We start from the raw sequence: 7,362 nt of genomic DNA on the forward strand, positions 1-7,362 counted from the left end.
AAAGAAAGAAAGAGAGAGAGAAGGAAAGAAAGAAAGAGAAAGAGAAAGAAAGAAGAAAGAAAGAAAGAAAGAAAGAAAGAAAGAAAGAAAGAAAGAAAGAAAGAAAGAAAGAAAGAAAAAGAAAGAGGAAAAGAAAAGAACAGAGAGCTCAAAGAATTTCTGCCTAAATAAATAAATAAATAAATACAGTAATCTCCTTGGTAGAAATGGGGTGTCTGGGACCCGATACATTGTTGAGGAGCAGAAGGCTCTCCCATGTTCCGCTTGCTGCATTTATTCTTGGATGAGTTAACTAGGAGGTGGGAAAGCAGAGCCTGCTTTATGCTCCATCTCTCTTTTCCCCTCATTGAAGTAGGAGCTTGAGCAATTTGGCGCCTGGATCTGGGAACCTGCCTGCCAAACTCCACCTGCTGAAGGGACTTGCTCCAGCTGTTTCCAAGAGCTCCTCTTCTGCAAAGGTTTATCGGAGAAAAGAGAGCTAATAAAAAAAAACATGATGAATCAGGAAGCAAAGGTGAGCCGAGGAGCTCACTGTAAGGAGCCTCCCACCCTTCCTTCCCGGGTGCAGGCCACCCTGCCTCTGCTTAGGCACCCACCCGGTGTGAGCCTAAGGACACTCCAGAAACAGCAGGCTGGGCTCAGAAGCCACACACGTGGGCTCCTAATGCTGACCTGAGCCTCTGTGGTTTCTCTGAGTGAGTGCTGGGCAGTGGGAGGGAATTTACTGACACTATAAGGGATCCTAGCTTTAGCAGTGCGGGGAATTTGGATCTTACATTCACCTCACCCAGAGTGAGGATGATGGGCAGTGTGAACTTGCAGATACAGCCTCAGTTGTTCTCAGTCCCGTGATGGAAGTGTCTCACTACATTGCATTACATTTTACCAAATAAAAGACATATTTTTAAAATTACAATGCGGATCGTAAAGGCTAGCTAGCACTTCCAGTATTCCTCCCAAGAGTCAATGATGTACCCTGCATCGGAGGAAAAAATGGCTCTCTCACCCAACTGAGAGGCCACTGTGGATCTTGAACAACATACCATCCTAAGGGATTTCTGAGAATAACTTTGACATAAATGACTTTCACCTTCAGACATACAGGTATGTTTGCATGGGCACAGAGGCATCAGGAGTCTTAGACACTCTAAATCCTTGCTTTGCTATAATGTAAGAAAGGGGCTTTGTGCTTTAGGCCCCAAGCCCACCCACTGATTCCCTGGCAAATATTTTCTGGGTATTTACTACAAGTCGGGCTTGTCCTGGATTTTAGAGGCAGGAAGAAAGTAAGATCGTCCTGCTCTCAAGATGCTTATATTTAGCAATAGGCTGATACAGCAGACATAAAGGAAGGTAGAGGTAATAAATAACTTTCCATCACATTAGCCACCAAATCTGGACCTTGCTGTGGGTTTCACTTGAATAGTTTCATCTTGAGCTGGGTTAATATCTACATATCTTATTGATACGCACTCCACACCCTCTGCAAACCTGTTAATACCTGGGACCAGAGGGGTCAGAGGCCCAGTCCTGAGTCATGACATTTTATGGCTGGAAGGAAAGGACCTATGTCTGCACAGCACATTGCAAAATGAGGGACTGGGTGCTGAGGCGCATTCATTCAACAAGTGTGGATTGAGCGCCTATTTTTTCCCAGCACTGAGCCTGATCTGGGGATGAGAAGGTAAAGATATATTGTCCTATTCTTAAGAAGCTCACCACTGGGTATAGTGGCTCATACCTGTAATCTCAGCACTTTGGGAGGCTGAGGAGGGAGGATCACTTGAGCCCAGGTGTTCAAGACCAGCCTGGGCAACATAGTGACACCCTATCTCTACAAAAAATTTAAGCTATTGGCCAGGCATGGTGGTTCATGCCTGTAGTCCCAGCTACTCAGGAAGCTGCATTGGGAGGATCACTTGAGCCCAGGAGGATGAGGTTGCAGTTAGCCGTGATTGTACCATGGCGCTCCAGCCTGCCTGAGTGACAGAGAGAGATCCTGTCTCAAAAACTAAACAAAACAAAGCAAAACGATTTTTAAAGAGGCTCATACTCAGAAGGGAAGATAGAAACAGAAGCCATCATTAGAAAATAGCAAGTCCCTTGCTAAGGGACACACAGGACAGAGGAACAGTAATGCAGGCTGAGGAAATCAGGGGAGGCTTCCTGGAGGAGATGATGCTGTCATCATGTAATCTGTTTGTTACTACTTCCTTATGCGCCTAGAGTTCCTTTGCTCCATGTGAGCTCTGAGAGGGCAGGGTCAATGTCTAAGGGTTACCACTTGGAATGCCTATCCCTCCATCCTTGATGCCTTGCCAAGATTTGGGGAAAGAAGAGGTCTGCAGGGGGTAGAGTGAGGGGCATTTCAGGCAGAAAATATATAGAACAATAGAAGCAGAGGCCCAGGGACCTGACCATGTGAATATACTTAAGCTAGAGGAGGGGAGAGCACCCAGGGATTCAGAGTGGATGCCTGTGGCCAGCCTCCTGCAAGCAGCCTCCCTGAGTTTGATCAGCATCAGCACGTTGTTTAAAATCTCCTTGGCTGTGCACACAGCAGGAGGCTCCTGAAGGCTCTAGTCCTTCCCAGGCCAACACGACCCTCTGGGATGTTACCCCTGCCCCATTCCCACTTCTCCCAAAGACGAGCAGGTGCAACACCCTTGGCATAAATGAAATCTGAACAGGTGGCATCTTATCCTTTCCAAGGACCAGGAATTCTGCACATTTCCCAGAAAGGTGTGTGGCTTCTTACAGGATCACTCCGTTGTTCTACAAATAACTTCGCTTGTTTGACTTGTGCATTCCCTCCTCTGAAACATACCAGGTGCACTTCTGGAAAACAGGCAGGGGCTTCCTGATCTCCCCTGTCAATCCCAGGCTTCCTCAGTGAGGCCCTGGGTAGACTTCCTAAGCCGGGCCCCACACTGGCTCCTCCACCTCTCTCTGGCAGGTTTCAAGATTTTCAAACATGGGTAAAACAGGTATTTCCCAAGACAGCTTCTACATATGTGGCAGGGATCTCTTTTTAATAAGGGCTTTCAAAAGCAACCTTCTGCTTCTGAGCTTTGCAAAACGCGGCTCTATAAAAAGTTAGCTAGTCTCCTTGCGGCACGCCTTGTTAGCTTCCTCGCCATTCACTTCCTGTTAATTCTGTGATTAAACATTTTGCCCCCAACTATATGAGACATTAGATGAGAATGGAACAATCCTGCCATGAAACCGTGGCTATGGAGAAAGAGGATCTTTTTTTTCTCTCCCTCCTCTTTCTCCTCACAAATAGGAGATTTACGGTAATTAATGCCATTTAGTTTAATCTATAAATGTTTGAGGAAGTGATGCTATTTGTTTTAAGTACTACTCTCAGCGAGAAAATGCAGAGTCCCCTCCAGTTTCTGACTTTATGCTCAAGAGCTAATGAACTGAATTCTTAGTAAACATTGGCAAAAGATGCAAATGAACAGACAGAGGCTCGAAATGCAGAAGGACACACGAGAAGGAGCTAATTTTACACAATTGACTCGGTAACCTTTTTGGATCAGTGGAATTAGAGACTGATTAATCAGCCATGATGAGCGCTTATTGAAGCTTTTGACACGGGAGCATTATTTGTGGTTGTTTCTGTTCCCTCTTTCTTTCCTTTTTTTCCTCTCTCCCTTTCTACTTTTCTCCTCTCTCGTTACTCTCCTGGGGTTAACAGTTTCAAATACATTTCACTGCCCGTCTATCATCCTGGATGGGTCGGAGCTAGTCTTTATGGACTTTTAAAATTAATACTAGACAGTTCTCTCATGACATGCCCTTGCTTCTGCTGCTGCGCTTGGCTGTTTAATTGTAGAGGTGGCCTCTTGTGGCCGCATGCTCCCAATGTTTAGCAAGGGTTGGAAATATGGATGTTAGGAGAAAAACTGGCAGATGGCTGACAAGGCATTTTTACTCATAACACACCAGTAAAACTTTAACTCAGAAGATTTAGTGCGAGAGCGTTCCAGCCAGCAAGCTGCAGCCATATGCAGATTTTTTTTCAAACTTCTAAACTGATGGTTTTGCAAAGTGTGCATAAGCAGCCTTTATTGATTATGATGTTAAAAATTGAAAGCGTCAGTATCATTTAGCTCGAGACAGTTTTAAAGGAAAAATGAACATTCGTTTTCATTATGAACTACGAAAAGGCCAGGGGCTGGTGAGGTCCACGTTCATTATTTCTTAAATTCCAGAGAGGAATTCTCTCAAGTAGGTGTCTCTTCAGAAGAAAAAAAAAAATGTGTGCATTTGAAGGATGGGAGTCAAGTTGCAGTTCACTCGTTCAAGGTGAGGTTCCTTGGGGCTCACCGGTGCGGCTTGTGGGCTGGTGCTGAGGGCACAGCCCGTGGACTGCTTCTTGGCACATTGGGGATGGTATTTATACTGCACTCCGTGTGCATTGATCTCACCCAAAACTATGCTAAATAACTCTGAGGACCTGACAGGAGCCCACAAAACTAGGGCAGACCAGCCCAGGGCCTCTGGTGCCCACCCTAATTCATCCCGGGGACGGCAAGGGCAGCTTACCTGGAGTCGTTGATTGGCCTTAACCTCCAAGGCAGCGTTAGCTGCTTTGTTTGTGTCCTGCAAAGGAAGAAGCTATGTCTGGGGCCCGGCATGCATTCCCTTTGAGAACAGTGCGGTATAGGACCATGTGACGTTTCTTCCTCTGCTGAGTTAATGTTAAAAATGCCCAAAGGCATTTGTTTCTCTTACAGCTTAGTGGCTTAATATTTTTAAATGGGAAATCATTGCTGCACTGGAGAGAAAAACAGTGGCAACAACAAAAGACTAAGGCAGAAGGAAATCGTTGCGTTTGCCCAAGCAATCCAAGGAACGTCCGCCCTGCAACACTGCAGGGAGAGATGGCTTCTGTCCACCTCTCTGGATTCGGCATTGCTCCTTTCTAGCTACAGATGCTGGAGAATTACACCCCGTGAGAATGACTCTGAAGCCAAAGAAACTCCACGTTACAAAGACAATGAAAGAGGCCCAGCAAACCTGACTTATGGGGGCAGCCTGGAGCAGGAACATCTGTTTCCAGCTAAGATGCTAACATGCTGCTTGATGCGGTGATCTTGAATTCTAGCGCAGTTTGAGCCCAGACTTTATGTTGGGAGCTGGGATGTGTGCTATTTCTACGTTCCCTAAGTTCCTTCATCTTTGCAACCATCGTATTATCTTCATTTTATAGATGGAAAAGCTTATTTTGAGATGTACTGGGCCATTCCATTCATTTGATTGCCAGCGGGCAAGTAACTTGTCCAAAGACTCCCAGATAGTCAGGGGAGAAATCCTCCTGAGGATTCACTTCTTTCTGAGGTTAAAGAGTATGTCTTGGGCCAGGCATGGTGGCTTACACCTGTAATCCCAGCACTTTGGGAGGCCAAGGCAGGAGGATTGCCTGAGCTCAGGAGTTTAAGACCAGCCTGGGCCACATGGTAAAACCTCGTCTCTACTAAAATACAAAAAATTAGCTGGGTGTGGCAGCGTGTGGCTGTAGTCCCAGCCCTTGGGGAGGATGAGGCAGAAAAATTGCTTGAATCTGGGAGATGGAGGTTACAGTGAGCCGAGATCCCACCACTGTACTCCAGACTGGGTGACAGAGCGAGACACCATCTCCAAAATAAAAAAAAGAAAGAAAAGAGTTTATCTTTGCAAAAGGCGCTGAAGGTTTAAAAAGTGTGGATTTGCACATCATGGCTTTAACCTGGAGGTCAGAGTTCTCTAAGTACTAAGAAACTGACCAGACATTCTTTTCAAGATAATCGTGGGTAGCACCTGCTATTAAAAAATGATGCTGGCTCCCACGTTTTTTCTGGAAGTACTGGTTGAGCATTATTAGGTTGGTGCAAAAGCAATTGCGCTTTTGCCATTTCTTTTAATAAATATTTGGGTAATTGAAACAAAGAGTGGTGGTTAGAGACGGGACCATCCCTCCCAGTGGCAAGGCAAGTCCCTCCTGGGCAGTGCACTCAGGTAAAACCATCACTAAGAAGTATCACAGGGACATTTTACAAGTTTAATTACCGGAGAGTTTAATAGAGAGCTCTCACCCAGTGCCCTGACAAGTGATGAAGTAACTGGGCCAGTATCAGTCTGATTTTATTTTCTCTGGGATTGGGCTATTTGTTTGCCAAAGAGTCAGAGCTGCTGAGAACCTGGCTCCACTCCCTGGCTGAGGGATCTAAGGCAGGGTAAACATTTGTCCAAACACCGAAGTAGAGCCCTGACATTTTTTTGTAGAAGGCTATTTTGGAGAGTGGACAGGAGTATAGACTGTGATCAGTCACATTTTGCTGGGAGCATTGTTTAGCTGGGTCCCCACGGAGCCCCAGTGGGACTGGGAGAAAGCAGGGTAATTCTGAAGTCCTCATCTGTGAGGGTTGAACTGGTGGCATAAAGGGTGCAGCTCCAACTTCTCCTCTGGGCACCAAAAACTAAATGGGGACCATTCTTGTTTATGTCCAGTTTGGGATTCAGAAAGCTCTCTCCAGCCTGAGGCATGGCATGGGAACCGGGAGGAAGCAGAAGGATCATTCAATATCAAAATGTCCCTGAACTCTTAGACAGCTCCAGGCAACTCTCGGGTGGGGCAGACCATCTTTATTGGTCCAAAGTCTGCATTAACTAATGCCTATTGGATGGTGAATTATAACAGAAACTCTGTTAATGTGTGGGAGAACCACATGAATATCAAACAAATTCATTATGATCGGTGCTATTACAGTGAATACCAAATGAGTTCATAATGATGGAACTATGAAAGTGTTACCGATAGATTTTATTTCTGTAACAAATCCTCCATGTAAAAGCCCCTCCTGTAGTGTTAATTCAAATATAAGTTTGCATTTGAATATTAGCCTCATCAAGTAAATTATGTTTTCCAGTAGCCCACACAATAATGTTTAGGGTTGTGTTTTGGGTCGTGTGTTCTTTCTACCACTAGGATAAGGCCGCACTGGACAGTTTCCAATCTGCCTATAGAGTCTTATGACTACAGAGAAGGGGTCACATTTTCCTTCGAGTGTCCGATCATTAGAAATTCATTTAGTATTCAATGTAATAACACTAATGCAATAGGACAGGATGAGTACGAAATTCATCTTGCATACATATAGATGTGATATGTACATCTATCTGAAAGGGTTCCGCTCTCATTCAGCATGAGTTTAGCCCTAGTTAATGGCCTCTTTAAAAATAAACCATTACTAGAGATGAAGGCTCAATTCTCTTGATGGGCATTTGGAATTTTGTGGAGACACAGCCATCATGTCAAGAATTTTTCCAATCAGCCTAAAGCCGTTCAGAGTGTGGACACCAACGCTCCTCTGG

The sequence above is a fragment of the Cebus imitator genome, unplaced genomic scaffold (assembly GCF_001604975.1).
Source record: "Cebus imitator isolate Cc_AM_T3 unplaced genomic scaffold, Cebus_imitator-1.0 Scaffold261, whole genome shotgun sequence".
NCBI lineage: Eukaryota > Metazoa > Chordata > Mammalia > Primates > Cebidae > Cebus > Cebus imitator.